Genomic DNA, 16,447 nt, shown 5'->3' with positions numbered 1-16,447 from the left:
TCTTAGTGTGCTGGAAAAAAGGATGGACTCAACTGAAGTTGGTGAAATGTTTGTTTCAAAAGGGGCAAAGAATCTACTCAGTGGTTTACAGTCACCTAAAATACAGTTCACCGAACTTTAACGATGACCATTTTTCACAAGTAAACAGAGAAAAAAGTTTGTTTTTTAAAGTCAGGATTTAATTTTTCTGGTATGGCTAAGGAAAACCTACTTTTCCAATCCACTGACCTGCTTTACTATGTATGAGTGAACTACTTGCCATTTTAGCACAGGAGCAACTGACAAATTGGGTGATTAGTCTTGCTGTTCATTCCTCACCTCTGCTATCTACCAGAGTCTATAAGGGCTTACAGTAGGTTTATTTCAGCTTTTCTGCAACTGCAACATTTTCAGTAGCTGTGAGTTGCAGCTTGGTCTAACACTAAGAGCATAGCGCAAAATAAGATTAGCTGTTTGTACCAAGTTCACTTTCATACTGGCACCAGCCTAAACCCACACCATTTTCTCAATTCCCATAACCACAGACATGTCTGAAAGCAACAGTTAACATCAAGAAGGTTACTATTTCTGGAAAAAGACTGAAGTGGTGGAGATATTTCTAACACTCGGTTGAAATGCCTTGCAAGACTTAAGTCTGCATACTAGAAAACCACCAGCTGATTCTGACTGTGGGAGCAATTGGAAATGCCTTTTAGAATTTTGGACGTCAAGAAACCTCTATTCTTTCTTAAGAAATGCTGCAGTCATCTTTTCTTAGAGAATTTCTTCTTTCATCTGACAGAGTCATACTGTTTGCCATCAAAACCAGTATCTACCTACTCCATAAAATTGTTACAGAGGAAGGTTTTACAAACCACCTCGATACAGTCACTGTTACAGGAATAAGTCTAACTTCAAGCTTCTTTTCTGTCTGTGGAGATGGGGATCAACTAAGTGACTTCAGTACTCCCTTCTAATCCAAAATTACCATTGACTGTAAACTTGTTGCTCAAATTATCTTCCTTTATTATCTTTTCTTTTACTCTGATGAAGAAGTGGCCTGAAAGTACAGCCCCACATCAATGACTACAATCTGGTTCAACAAGATATCCTAGTTTTGCTCACTATATTGTCAAGCGTGCTCTGTAATACTTTTTCATAGCCAGTGCTTGATAATATGTCACTCAAACTCAATTTGCAGCCATACGGTAAAAAGTAACTGAAACAGGTAAGTGCACTGCGCAAATATTGTTAAAAGCTGACTTTAAAGAACTACTGAGTTCCCTTTTAGTTTTATTTTCACTGTGTTTTTTCAGCAGCTAATGTTTGTTTACTCACAAGCTCATTTCCTTACTGGGCTTTTCCAAGTGAGAAGTGAAACATCTTTCATGCAAAGTCTGTGTTAGATTAAGGAATAATGCAGTAGAAATTTGCAGAATGGTTTAAGCTCGTTCCTTACACATGTGTTTTCAAGCAGTAGGGTGAGACGATTACCTCAGTCTCAGGTGGTGAAGGTGGAGCTTTCACTAGTGAGGTAGGGAATCTATCCAGCCAGAAATTTGGGGTTCTAATCACAACATTGCTGGCAAGAGGATTTCTGTGCTACTGGATAACAGCACTTGTGTATGAAATCAACTTTTTTCCAGGTGATACAATGAACATACTCTTTACAGAAGTAAAATAGGTAATTGTCAGTCTTAATTATGCAAACCGACCAAACAGACCTATATCAGTGACTAGATGAGTGAATTCTATTCTATTAGTGAATTGATGTATAAACTTGAGAAAATCACTGAGAAACGAGAAGCTGTTGGTGAGAATAGGGAACAGGAGAAGGCCAAATTTTTTTTTTCACGAGGGACACAAAATGTTTGTAAAAATAATAAAGTCAGATGAAGCACTGTGAGCTCAAAAAACTTCTCAGTTCATCTAAGCTATAACTGCTGAGTGATATTTCTGTACATCCCTGAAATATTGCAGTCCTGGTGCACAGATCTGCCTCAGACTGCTAAGAAAACTGAGAGAACAAGACAGCTGAAAATTTATTGAGCAGAAATGACATACTTAGACATCTATGTAAAGTCTTTGATTTTCTCTATGTTTGCCATGCAAGTACTTTACACTTTTAAAGAGTTGTGAAGTATAATGCAAGCCACAGAGGGTAGACCTTGCTGAGATACTGGGGAAGATGTCAGAGGTTAGAGTCTGCTTCTGGACTAGTTCAATGCTCAAAACCAGGTGCAGAATCTAATTCACCAAACCTAAGAAATTAAGAATCTGGTGCATTCCCATCTGTGAAGTTTATTTAAATGAAAATTCACAGAGATGGATGAAGATATGTTGTGACTCAGAATGATTTCTACTTTCCCTATACATTCTTCTCTTAACATAGGTTTAACAGTTAAACTTCAGAAGATACTACTCATTCCATTGTTTTAATTGCCACAATGTTAGAGTGTATGAAGGACTATTTGGTCCTTTATAAAATGTCTCAAACTTCATTTCTACAAAGCAGTTCAGTTTTCCAAAACTAAAAATGTTTATGTCAATTGCTGCAAGAGGACAGAAGGTTAGACCCCCTGTCCTCCTAGAACCTCCCTTGGGAGGAAGTTGCTTGGATTGGGTACTCCCAGAATTTCCACAATGCTGAGTTGTACAATTGTATCCCAGACTGCAGAGACAAGAGTGGAAAAAGTCAAAGGCTGGGAAGCATTTTCTTGCTTCAGGTTTGAACAAGATATACTGTGGAAGCCATTTCAGGGCACAAGCCAACCCTGCTCAATTAGTCACTGCCGACCTTTGCAATCTCTAATACTGCAGACACCATTATTCCAGAAGCTGAACTGCGCACTGGGATAATTTAACACCTCTAGTGCTTCCAAGTGACTGGTCATTGTCTAAAACATTGAGATTTAGTTGTGAATTTGGCCTGACAGGAGAATTGCTCCTGGGCAGAAGCTAAAAGTTTCTTGACTCAAATATGGAAAGCTATGATAAAGAATGGTAAGAAGTGATTACTAAAATCAATTACACAGACAGCATCCCAGTACCATGTAGAAAAGGACAAGGATTTTTTCCACTCAAAGGTCGTCACCTACGAATCTGCTGTGTGCTGGGTCTTGATATAAGTCATGCACCTTTTGTTGATCTGCGTGTTTTGAGCTTCATTAGTTCATTGATGTGCCTCAGGTACTGTAGCAGAATTCTCTCCCTAGAGTGGGGTTAGGCAAGTGTGAAAAATACCCTATTTGAAAAAGCCATCAGTGATGGATGGAAGAGAGGGCATACACTGCTTTTGGTATTGTAGAATGCTGAAACTAGCCTGACTTATCAATTCTGAACTTAAAACATTCTGAGGAAAAACAATATTTCCTGGCAAAATGGCTGTGGTGATACAAGGTTCCTGATAAAGGAATCAGTGGAATTATTGGTAACTTATCTAAAGCTGCTGACTTGACATGGCTGGCCTAGAGACATTGGACTGATAATCACTTTACCATATAAAATCCCAGTCCCACTTTGTAATGGTAAGACCTTTAACACATTCCTTCTTGGAGTGCATGTGGATATTAATCCTTTCCTCCTTCCTCCCTCAATAGTCACAGCCCTCAGTGTTTGACCTCGTGCCTAAGCAAGAGATGTGTCCCTGGCCGTTGATATAGGTGGGGAACATCAATATCTACTAATTATTATTTTGCTAACTTTAATATAACCGATTCAATATTGCCTCAGTAAATAGTGCACTATACTAGTACTTATAACTATCTATATTGTGTAGCAAGTAATTCTTAAGATCTTTTAGTCTAATCATTATCATTACTGTCAATATAATTATTATCAATTTGAAGAAATAATTTATTTATAGAAATATATTTGGTTTGCCATCCTTAATCATTCATGAAAAGTCATATAAAGGCTCAAGTACACCTATGTAATCCTTTAGTTGTAAAAGAGTAAGTATAAAATATAATATAAAGGTAAAGAATAAGTGTAATATAAAGTAATAAGCTGTTGACCAAGTCTGGGGCTAGGATTGGATCCAGTACACCCAGACTCCTCTCTGAGAAGGAGATAAGAAAGCATGTATATCCTTTCTGCACTGAAAGGAAGGGTCTCCTCGATGACCCTTGTGCAAAGATTCCATTCTGCCCACAATGGGTACCGTGTCAGTAACAGCAGCACAACTGCATATATGACTTAGCTACAGTTCTGGACTACACTTATAGCATGATCCTTGGTATGTTATTTCAAAGTATAATCATAACAGATAATTAAACTTCCTGTTTCCAAGCCTGCATGGTTTTTCTTTTTGACATTGCCCTTTGTATAATACTTGAGTACTCCTTGGATTTTGGCTCCCTGTGCAAGTGAAGATAGGATTGTTGTTAAGTGAATTATCTGACATAGGTTATTGGAGAAACAGTCCACCAGGATGGAAAAGAGTGGCAGGGAGAAAAAGGTATAAAGTGTCTGTATGCTAAATGCACTGTAGTGATTAGACTTGAGAGTTTTAGAGAAGGGAGAATCAGAAGAAGCTTTTCAGTGAAAGAGATAGAGCAAAACCTCTACAGCTAGAGCTTAGTAAGTTTATGAAAGGGATTTTATGACCAGAGATTTGCAACATGGGGTCCTGGACATCTCAGTTTGATCTACATTTTGATATATTTACAGAAACACACTGATGTACAGCAGACAATACCACCGCAAGTATCCTTGAAAGCAGGGATGTTCTTACCTGCTTTCATAAAGTGTCTGCCCAAAGAGCAGGCCATACATCCCACCATCACAGTACTATATTTATTTAAACTTTGAGAAACAGTTGCAGGTCAAAGTAGCAGGAAAATAGCTGACTATGTTTCTGAAAAAGAGAGGGTAACTACACTGAAAACTCAGATGGCTGCTTTCAGAAGGAACAAGGTGGTCTAGTTTGGCCCCATTTCCTATCCTCAGTGTGAGTTCTCCTAAGAAGACTTGAGAAACTTCTTCGTATTAAATCCTGCTATTTGTCATCTGATCTATTTCACAAGAAGTAAGAATTTCCTTAGAAAGGGATTTTAATTAGCTGACTTTGTGGTTTTTTTAAGTGAAGTATTATTTGAGAACCTAAAAATGTTTTCCAAATATGTTTTACTGATGGAGAAGTACGTACCTCAATAAAAGCAGACTGAAGGACATCAAAGAAATAAAAATCACACCTCTGAAGTTTAATTACAATCCTCTTGTAAATAGTTTCACTATCCTTGCAAACTTAGTGAGTTAGTGAGTTAGTCAGTGAGCTGCAAGAGCAGGGCTGCCCCATGTGGGGCAACGTCAGCACCAAATCCTCCCCAGCAGGGCTTAATACCAAGGTTAACTCCAGGACAAGGATTAATGACACATCTCTGAACAACCCCTTCTCAGTCAAGGTGATTGAATTAAGTTGAACACCCACCCAGGAGATCCAGTTGTCCAGCCAGGCCTGGACACGGGACAATCCACAGCATGTACCAATGGCCCAGTCAGGAAAACCAGCAAGTCAGGAATGACAGGGACAGGGTTGGGCACAGACCTACCTACAGCTCAACTCAGGCAGTGCTTGGGTGCCTGGGCATGAATGTAAAGGGGGGCCCACTGGCAAAGGATGCATTGCTGGGGTCACCAGTGAGGCTGGTCAGGTGAGCTAAAGCCCTCTGTCAGATAGAGCCACCCAACAATGAGGTGCCCACTGCCTTCTATAACACATCCTGTGTTCAATATTCCTAGTTTTAATAGCAATCATCTTTGTACTAGAGTAGGATGTCTCCTATAAGTCCTATTTTTAGAGCAGCCACTTCTGGAGTAACTATGTTACTTCTGCTTTAACTGTAGTATTTTACCACTGCCCTGCATATTGCTATTTTTAAATATTTAACGGTTTGGAGTTTCTTTTGTAATAAGGAAACGGAGATGCTTAAATATATTTATTCATACTCACATCTAACTGTCTGTTAACAAAGTTAAGTCAGTTAACTTCCAGTTGTTCTTCATTACACAGCAGCACTATTTTTTCCCTTGTGAAATTCAGAACAATTTGAGATCTCAGCAGAGATTTGGAAAACTGAGCAGAAATATAGCTGACATGATCCCTGCACCCACTCAAGACTTTTTTTTTCTGGAAGTATTAATCAAGGAAAAAACCTTGTCCCAGCTTCTCTTACAGCTAAGTTCTGCTGAACTGACCACAATGCCGCTGACAGATCTTATCTCAAGTTAGAGGGATTGGTAACACACTTTAGTGACTTATTCTCTCTTTTTCAAAATAAACTTCGTTATATCTAAGGAAATGTCATCTGACATCTGCTTCTGACAGATATATAGTGTGACTTTGCAATTTTGCTGCCTCTCACAAGTCAGCAGACCAAATAACTGGTACGGCTGGTCATGCAACAGCAAGTGCTGGAGACCTTTGCAGTAGTTCTTACTTCACTGAATAATCGCACTCAGGCAAGGCCTTTAAATTAAAATAAAATGTTATACAAGGTATCACAAAGTATGCAGCCAAGTGATTTTCAGCTGAACAAATCATCGGCACAGTTACTGCAGACAGACCTATTACCAAGCAAGTAATGGAGAATTATAAAAAATATCTCATAATAATATCTCACCAACTACAGGAAAAAAAACAAACAACCAAACTGCAAAATGCAAGAACAAAGCAAATACTATTTAAAAAAAAGAAAATTACGATAATAACTATGATACTTTCCTTCATTATCTCCACCACCCCAACAGGGAATACACTGCTAAAAATCTAAAATTAATTTGACTAAATCAGCCCTGAGGATGTGTGAAGAAAATCATTAAATAGCTCAGCAAACTGCTGATATGCAGTTATTTAAGTGCTGTACTGGCATACTGTGTGTCTCAAACAGCCACAGGATTGCAATGGGGGTCTTTAATCAGGAATTTGACAGTTAAACTAGTAAAGGTTTCTTTTGTATGCTACACTAATGATTTTCAGTCCTACTTGCTGTCTGTTTCTTCTCCTCTCCTGCTGCCCTCCTCTGCCTATTTCATATTTCAAATTTCTCTTGGGCATTATGTACCAATAGCCACAGGAGAAAAAAAAAAAAGAAATGACAACATACTTGTTAACATTTTTACCTATATAAACACCGAGTCAGAGTACCACTGTCTGGCTGATGTTTCAAATAATCCCTTTCTTGCCCATAAACCTCTAAAGACTTTATTTTACTATTACAGAGATCTGAAATTTTATGCTATTTGACTAAGATGCCATTTCAAGTCAGAATTTATAAATACAACCAGACAAGCTGTCTGATGCCCAAACGCTGTGCTCTGTACATGGATGTTAGGGGCATGTGAGGGTTGTTTCTGTATGTCATGAGAAATACAGCTCAAGTTGCTTCTCATAGGAAACAGTGAGGGAAAAGACCAGTATCACTGAGAAATCTTGTTATCTTTCTTCTTCTTCTCTTAAAAAATTATTTGCTGTGTTTTTTCTTATTTTTCGGAATATTTACTGTGCACTAGCAGCACTGCATGCACACTAGTATGTACTCTGCAACAAGAGAAATTTGGAATCTAGGTCTGGTGTTCCTACATTTTTAATGACACCTAGCCCTGGTCAAAGAGGCCAAACAATGCTATTGACAACAGAGAGGCTTGTGTTTTACCTGTCATTTGCATCTTGAAACACCCGATTGCTAGTATTTCCATCAGGTTTTTCAGTACTGAAATTATAATGTCTTGTTCTTTTTTTTATACACCTCTGTTATTCTACTGGCAGAAGCTGAATTTTCAGGTCCTTAATCCAATTTGCATGCCACATTTCGAAATTTCTCTTGAGACCTTTACAACAAAGCACAGGACTCTGCCTGTGAGATGGGAATTTTAGTTTACTGCCTCAGCAAGAGGAATATTATTTTGGAATTTACTTCTTAGTGGGATCAGAAGAAAGGAGGGATGAAATCTCAATATTTCATGGACTAGATAAAAGTCTCACAAATCCAAGAATGTCACACGACTCAAGGCAAGCACTTCTTTTAAATACAGCTTTTCTCCAGATTTTGCTGAGCAATGGCATACCTGGTTTTCCCATGTTTACACAGAGATAAATCCTGAGGGATATTGAGCTGTCACAACTATCTATGTTCAACAGCAGCTCAAATACTGAACAGTTGCAGGACTCTATCTATAAACTTAATTTTTCTACCGACTTCAGTTATGAATGTCCTGTGCTTGCTTACAATTTGGTAAATTCTTCCAGCTGATAGATAAAGCAAGGTTTTTAGAGCAGTTTTGCCTGTGTGCCTTCTCATAAGCTCCCAGATGTCTGTCAGAGGCATTAAACAAAAAATACAATTTTGCAAATCCATCCATTAAAATGTAATTTGTAATTGTTGAGTCACTGAGTTTCTGGGTTTTTTTATGTCAACAGAGATTAATTAGACTTCTATTTGTACAAGGTTTCAGGATAAATTGGATACTCTGTCAAAGAACAAAACCATTTGGAATGTATTGCCTGAGTAAAAGCTGAAGGAGGATCATTGGATACTGCGACTGAAGGATTAAAGTTTTATGGCATTTAATATTAGGGAATGCTTGCAAATTATGTAGTATGCGTTCCAAATGGAGGCAACACAGGAATGACAGTGATTTTCATTCTGGGCGTTATGATTTTTAACCTTTATGCAATCTTGTTCATGCTTACCAAGTAACAGGATGTACTGGCTGATGAACTGGCTGATGATTTTGGAAAAAATCATTAAATGGTGAGAAAACACATACCTGCAATGGAACAGCCTGCTCAAGAAGCGAATACCCTGATTTTGTCCTCCTTTACCTTTAGTACCTAGCCAAATGCCAAGCTTCACTGGATACTCCCTAGATCTTGTACTGGAAAGGACTGTGAATACCAGTCCTTGTTCATATCATTAAATTTGGTAGATTTTTGCAATGTTTCCTCTGTCATCTCTTCCTTCTGTGCCTCCCATGCAAACAGAAATTTCACTCACACAAGCATGGACATGCAGGTGACCTGATCCTGTTCCTCCTCTCTGGCTGATCAACAGCAACACATATGCGGGTCCTCACTCATATATCTCAAAGGTATGTTCACATTTGCAGTCCTTTTCATGTCATGTACAATAATTTTCCACGTTCTTTTCAACAAATTTAACGCCTGGTCAGACCCTACTCAGCAGCCTGCAGTCCTGAGGCCTTTAATAATTTCTTGTTGCCCTGTTGACATAAAAGGGTGAGAACAAGCCCCTGTGTTCATGCGACAAGATCACTTTGAACGTACTGGCAAAATAATGTTCTTATTACTCTCAGTAAAGTAATATTGAGCCGGCATTTGTTAGGGCAAAACATCAGTGACTAAAAAAGTGTTTAAAAGCTGATACCGTAGCTGTTGTTTAGGAGTGCACTAAAAGCATACTTCACTGATTTTTAACTTGTAAATAAGACCCTCTTATCAGTACAGAATGTCCCACTGAAAAGCATAGCTAAACAGTTTAATCTATTTACATACTACTGAAGCCAATGTGAGTTGCTAAGGCACTTAAAGCATGTGCTTGCTAAATGAGTCTTCTGACTTCGCATCTTCCTGCCTCCATCTGTCTTCTGTAAGACATACATTTCCTGTCACAGAGATAATTTCAATATATTCAGGGCTGGTCAGAATTTTTCACTGACCTACATAAGTAAAACAGAAAAATAGCCCTTAATATGGAAGTACAGTGTTCTTAATAAAATCTGGTAGATACCGTTAATGAGACTGTGAGCCAGTCACTCCAAGACCTGTGTTCCCCAGGATTATTTATGAACAGATGGAGCTATGTTCATCATATGGTGCCTAAAGAGACGAGTAATGGAAAGTTTTCTGCATGTCCTTATTTATTTACTATAACTAAGTAATAAGCCAAGCCATAAAGCAGTATCCAAGCAGAAAAACTGGCATTCAGTGATAACAGTTATCAAAACAGGTCAGCTTTGGTGTACAGAATTGTATTTTGTTCTGCCAGCATTTCAACCAGTTTGCTTCTCACTGAATATTTTTGTGGGTATGATCTACAAAAGCTGAAATGCTCCTCTTTCTTTTATTAACTGGCAATGAGAGCTTTGATTACAATCAGAAAAATATCTGTTTAATTCTGTCAAGGAACTGCTGAAAAGTTGAGACTGATTCAGCGACTTAAAAAAAATGCAACTATTGCAGTATAGACTAAAAGCAGAAGTTCATATAGCACTTCTCCTTTTACTTTGCTGTTTTGATGCCAATTTAGAAGTCCTGAAGAACAAGCTCTACAGCTCCACACAGTGTTGATTTACCAATATCAAACCTCTGAACAGGCTACAGAATACCTACAGATTTTTCTAAATGTGGATAAAGTCAACCAACTTTCTATAATTTTTCAAGTGCATTCTTATTTAATGGTTTTATTTTTCATTTAGGATATTTAATATTTGTCAGGTCTATCTAGGAATATAACTGACAGTATTCACTTTTGTGTTTGTATTTTCAGCTAGTCCTAATACATCTTTTGCCTCAGATCTCAGATCTCCAGTTTCTGCTGAAGTTGTACAAGCTTCTGCTTGACAAAAAACTTCAAATCTGTCTCCTTAAATAATTTTCATACTTAATTGTGGTGATGCACATATTCTTAATAAGATCTTAGCAACAAAGACTTTGATGACATCCTAGAGACCACAAAAATGTCCCTGCACAGACTCAGACTAGAAGATAACTTCTGGCTTGTAACTGTCCTCATTGTTCTGAGCGTCATCATTGGAAAACGTATTTTGCTTAATGTGCAGGGCACAGTCAGGAATGAGAGCAATTTACTAATAAACACAGTAATGCCAAGGCTCTATTTTATGTGATGATATTTTTGCACTGAAAGGGTTACCATTTAATCAATGATGATTTGGAATGAGCAATCAATTTTCATGTAATTTACCAAGACAGAAATTATTTCCAAGTTCTGTCCTGCAACTGGAAGGTACTTTAAGCCACAATACACAGACTATTAACAGATAGGTAAAAAAGGAAGAATTTGAAAATAATTTCTCTTACATTGGACTTCTATAGGAAACAGCTAAAAATATGATGCCTTCTCTGACACTGACAATTTCCATTGTACTTGCAGTTGTATTTTAGGGATGTTTGGGCAGTTCTATTTCAGTATCAACTTGGCTCAAAGTGACACAAGACCCTTACAAAAAAGTTGAGGTTTTTTTCAGTGTAATGATTGTTCACAATGAACTAAAAGCTGAATTGATCATCTTTTTCTTCCAGACATAGCCAGGTCAGTACAGACAGAAATAAGCTTCTAGGGCAAAGAGAAATGGGAGCTGGAATTCCTGATGCTCAGGAGTCTGTATGGCTGTAACACAAAAACTGATAAGAAACCAGGCTTTTGAAACAATCATGTAATTTGTGTGCCATTTCATTAATCACTTTCAGCACACTGTGTATGTTTCCAAGCAGTTTGGGAATGAAATTCCAAAGTTCGGATGATGCTTTGCTATAAAAATATTTTAAAAGAACCAGCTCAACCACTGTAAACACATAAGACAGAGTGGAGCTACTACAGCTCTCTCTACTCACCACAAAAAAAGCCTGCAGAAGGTACTGCTAAACACTGTCTGCATCTTAACATACTTTTAGAGGTTATTTAATATATATCTCAGTCCAAATAAGTGCCTACAATGAAGAGACACAGAAGACAAGATATGGTTAAGATCCACTAAGATTATAGAAGAAAATCCAAGTGTTTTCTTTCTTCCTTTTACTTGTTCCTTATATCTGCTCAACAAGAAAACTGTGGATGTGTCTTACATCCTGTCACCTGAAAGTCAGGGCCCTGCCTCTTGGACATACACTGTGTTCCATGCTGCAGATGATGTTCAACAGACTGTCAGATCAGACTCCTGCCTCCAGCATCTGTTATCCTTTACTGTTCACCTTTAGACCGAAAACATTCAAATTCATCACCAGAGCTGAGGCATGATCTACTACAGGTAACACTGAATTATACGTGTTATGGATAGCATTGTATGGCTATAATATCTATAGCAATATTCAAGTGCACTTCCTTTGAATTTCAGGTTATATAATAAAGCAGACGTTCACAAGATTTCAGAAACACCTGCTGTAACCAGTAATTTAAATGTACAATATATGACAAATCTAGGCTGTCCTATCTACCAATGCTTCCACATGCAAGACCTCCTATCTCTCCAACTCTTTTGTCTACCACTCCCATATCCATCTAAGACACTCTAAACCTACTGTGTAGCCTGTACTTCACATAAGTGGTGTTACCTGGTAAAAACATGCAGTTATCACCCCAGAAAAGTTTCTTTAATTTCTTTCCACCCACAGCAGCTTGCATGGTTCTTTTGTCAGTTTGTTTACAATGAATATAAAATGTTTTTCCAGCACAGGTTCATCCTGAAAATTATGTTAGTAAAGGCACACCAGAGTCAGTTACTCCTCCTACAATCTCTTTTTCCTCTTGGAAAGTCATGTGTAGTTTATATACAGACTCTTTACTGAGCAGTAGTGACCCAATGCAATTAAATGATTTGCAGATCATTATGTTAGTGCTTTGCACAGGAGGCAGCACAGTGTGTTCCAGAATCTAAAAGAATTTAATTATTCTTTAAAGCTGAGATTTCAAAAATTACTTGTGAGTCTGGATGTTTCGTCTTCCTAGTATCAAACATCAAAGGAAAGCAGCTCTCTAGACACATTCAGAAACCACAATGGCTTTTGGCAAAGTAATTGTGTGCACAAAGCAAATACTTCATTGGTAAGCTATTCATGAAACTAAGAGTAAATTCACCAGTCACTGAAACCCAGATAATGAAGTCTGAAAGAAAAGACTGTATTTCTAAGGATATTTTCACTAAAGTAGAAGTTTGTTTGTTTGTTTTTTAATAGCCTACACTGAATTTATAGCCATTATGAAAGCCAAACTGAAGTCCTCACTACAATCTGAAGAACCCAGATTTTCTACAAATGTTGCGCTATGTTAGATTTGATAAACCATGGCTTTGGCATTCCAAAACTCTTAAATACCTGTCTCCCTTTTTATCTGGCTTTATATATTGGTATGGCTGTTAATGAATAGAATGAGCTCTGTCATGATTTTCCTTTACATTTTCCCATTTTTACATTTTTCGATAAGTAAACAAAAGTATTTTTGGCCTAAATTGATTTGATTTCTAACCTAACTAAATCATAACCACAACTTTATCCACTCTAAAATTCACTAGTAAACTTGCAAATTTTAGCCTTGGGTTCTTGAATGCTTGGTGAAAGCCACTTTTCAATAATATACACATCTGAGAATTTTAGAATAAAATTTTGTCAGTTTGGTTTGTCACTGGAAAAAAAACCCAAACAAAAGATTATTGCAACACATTACTGAAGAACTCAGGAAACTGGGTTCTAACATTACTGGTTTATACTGCTGGTCACATAAGTTGTTCAGTCAAAAACTGAAATGGTATCATGTGATGTGTGCAAAATACATGACAAAATGGATGGCAGTACATTACATATAATCAGAGAATGATCTGAAACCAATCATTATTATATTGCATTAATTTATAAATTATCAAATGGTAAAAATTATTGTCAAATAAATTTTTGACCATTTTGACCATTGATTGTTAGAAAAATCATGTAGAATTTATCTAATTAATTTTATTACTTGTACTTTCTTAGCTCAAAGTTAGCTTTTTACTGTATTCAAAGGTAGCTGGGTATAGTAAACAACTTTGAAAAGTTGTCAGAATGTAAACCTAAACATTAGGACTAAGAACTGTTCTGTACTCTGCCTAGGCTGGGTACGGGTATAAAGTCTCTAAAGATCTCACCACATCTTGATTTCTAAATAGAGTAATTTATTCATACAAAAGCACATATCTGAAGGCAGAGAGTTCTAAGAGCGGCCTTATTCTACAACCAGTTACAAACCTAGGCAAAGAAAGTCTGAACAAGACAATAACTAAAGCATAGAAATCTTAACACACAGAGTTCTAATGAAACAGCAAACAAAGCACTGAATTCCTAACAAACAAAGCTCTAATAAAACTATAGACAGAGCATATAATTCACAGCCTCAGGGTAAAGCAACCTCTTATTACTGTCTGCATTTTCAATCGCTGGAATCACACTAACAGAGAGGAATCGATCACAAATTTCAGACAGGAATCTCAGCCACAGGGATCGTAGTAACAAAAGGGACCCCGAAAGCAGGGTCACAGGGACGAGGAAGGGTCCCGGGGTCCCAAACCCTTGCAGTTCCCGGTTGCAGAGACAGAAACCCTCACAGACTCCCCAGCAGCCCCGAACAGAGTTCCGGGGCAAACGCCGCAGGGGAAAAGGGAAGGGACGGGATCGCAGGGGCCAGGGAGGATCCCTGGGGTCCCGAACCCTCGCAGGAGGAAGGGACGGGACCCCAGGGCCCAGATCCCAGGCTACCTTTAGATGATACCTTTAGAATCCCATTCGGCTCCCTGGCAAGGCTCCTTCCTCAGGCTGCAGGAGGTGGAGGTTGGATCGATAGATCGGATTGATCAATCAATCGATGCCTCTACCTCCAACCCTGAGGCTTTTTATCCCAAATTGCAAAATGCATATTCATATTTCTTATCTACACACTAACCAATCTAGGTACAATTCCAAAGTTCGTAAAATTACGAAAAACAGTATCAGAACCTACGCACTTAACATATCTATTAACGCAAAACACTATCTTGCTAGCCTGAAGTTCTATCTTGTTATTGTAAAAAACCTCTATCCTATCATATATGAAAAACTCTATCTTCTCTGCATAAAGTCTATACGAGTTACAAACAGCAGTCTACCCTATTTTTGTTATGTCTTTAAGTTTATACGAGTTACAAACAGCAGTCTACCCTATTTTTGTTATGTCTTTAAGTTTATACGAGTTACAAGCAACAATCTACCCTATTTTTGTTATGTCTTTACTCTATCACTAGGCCTGAAGCTGTGTCCTTCTACACTGAACTAGGACTTAGGGCATGTAAAGCTTAAAGCTAAGGGTTAGATTTCTACTTTATGCATTTAAAGCTTTTATATATTCCAATTTTTCTAAAGGCTTTAATTCTATCTCTGCACTTTTCACTCTCTGTGGAGGATCCATGAAAACATGGACTCCGACAGTACTCCACTCCAGAATTATTGGTTCTTCCCAGTACTTCAGGCCATCTACTGTACCGAAGCACAAATTGCTGTATTGAGTAGTAACAATATAATAAACTCTTCTTCCCCTTCTTCCTAACAGTCTCTTCAAGAAAATACTCCTTTCAGCTCTCTTGGCTGAATTCAGAAATTGTCTGAAATAATCAAGAGTGATTTTCCCCTTTACTAATTGCAACTGACTAGCTGCAGCATCTGATCCACTGTTTGTTTGTTTTTTTCCTTTTACTTGTAAAATATGTAAGATTTTCTTGTGGTGTTACAAGAAATCACTTCCCTTTTACTGGGTTGGTTTTGGAGTATTTGGGTTTTTTAAAAAAATCTGATATTATTTCAATGCTTCTTTAGATTTCATCTTTAAGGACGGTAACAACCATTATAATTCACCCTCTGAGAACACCTCTGTGGATGGTCTGTGGGAAAATGATTTGAATATTTGTCCTACCATGTCCTGTTTATCTGGAACTGTTCTCAGTGTAAATGTTCATTTTGTGGATCAGTGGATGACCAACAACATGGGCAGTCTAAATAACAGGCTAATATATGGCAATCTTCACTCTTCATCAGCAGAAAGCTGCAAGGTAAAAGACTCATTTGTTCCATAACCACTTTTACACAGTAAAGATGACTTAATGAAGATATTTTTATGTACATAACACAGATGCTCACTCCCTGTCACTCCCTTTCTGTGTTTTATATGACACAATGCCTGCACGTGTAAGCAGCATGGCAAAAACTTTATGACACTGACTCTGATCATGCCTCACTAACAGTCTTTCTGTGAGTTTTCTTCTTTTACTTTGAGCTATATTGCTAGTAGTGACAATAGTGGGGAGGAGAGTAATTGATCTTTTTAAATTCAACATGCAGGAACTGACACTGTCACTGTTCATGCAAGAGCTGCAGACACATTAGATGAAGAGATAGCTGCACAATCTAAAGGACAGCTCAGGACAACAGCTGCACATCAATACCACGAATCTTAACAGAGGCAACTACACAGAAACGCTACCCTTGTTGTACCCAACATTTTCATTCCAGACCTGCTTTGCCACCAGCAGTGTCTCCTCCTCCCTTTCACTAGCCTGCTAATACTCAATTTTATGTTCCTAGGCTTATGACATTTCAATGTCCCTGGACGTTCCTGCAGCTCTGCATTAGCTCTTCCTTTCCAGGACGCAACCATGTCAGGAGTGTGGTTTCCAAAACAACACGACTGTCACTGAATAGGCAGCTGCCATCAAGACT

The 16,447-nt window shown here is 37.9% G+C and overlaps 1 protein-coding gene across 1 annotated transcript in view; it reads right to left on the bottom strand.

Annotated features, from left to right (window-relative positions):
• PLGRKT (plasminogen receptor with a C-terminal lysine) overlaps positions 1-16,447 on the bottom strand; it is a 92,402-nt gene that overhangs the window by 73,185 nt on the left and 2,770 nt on the right. The window contains exon 2 of the transcript XR_010083609.1: positions 15,661-15,773. The gene's annotated coding sequence lies outside the window, so the exon portion shown is untranslated. Of the gene's footprint in view, positions 15,774-16,447 lie in introns of the transcript that reaches the window.

Source organism: Prinia subflava, chromosome Z, assembly GCF_021018805.1.
Source record: "Prinia subflava isolate CZ2003 ecotype Zambia chromosome Z, Cam_Psub_1.2, whole genome shotgun sequence".
NCBI lineage: Eukaryota > Metazoa > Chordata > Aves > Passeriformes > Cisticolidae > Prinia > Prinia subflava.
The sequence above is the reverse complement of the archived record's forward strand: the minus strand, read 5'-3'. Positions and strand labels throughout refer to the sequence as shown.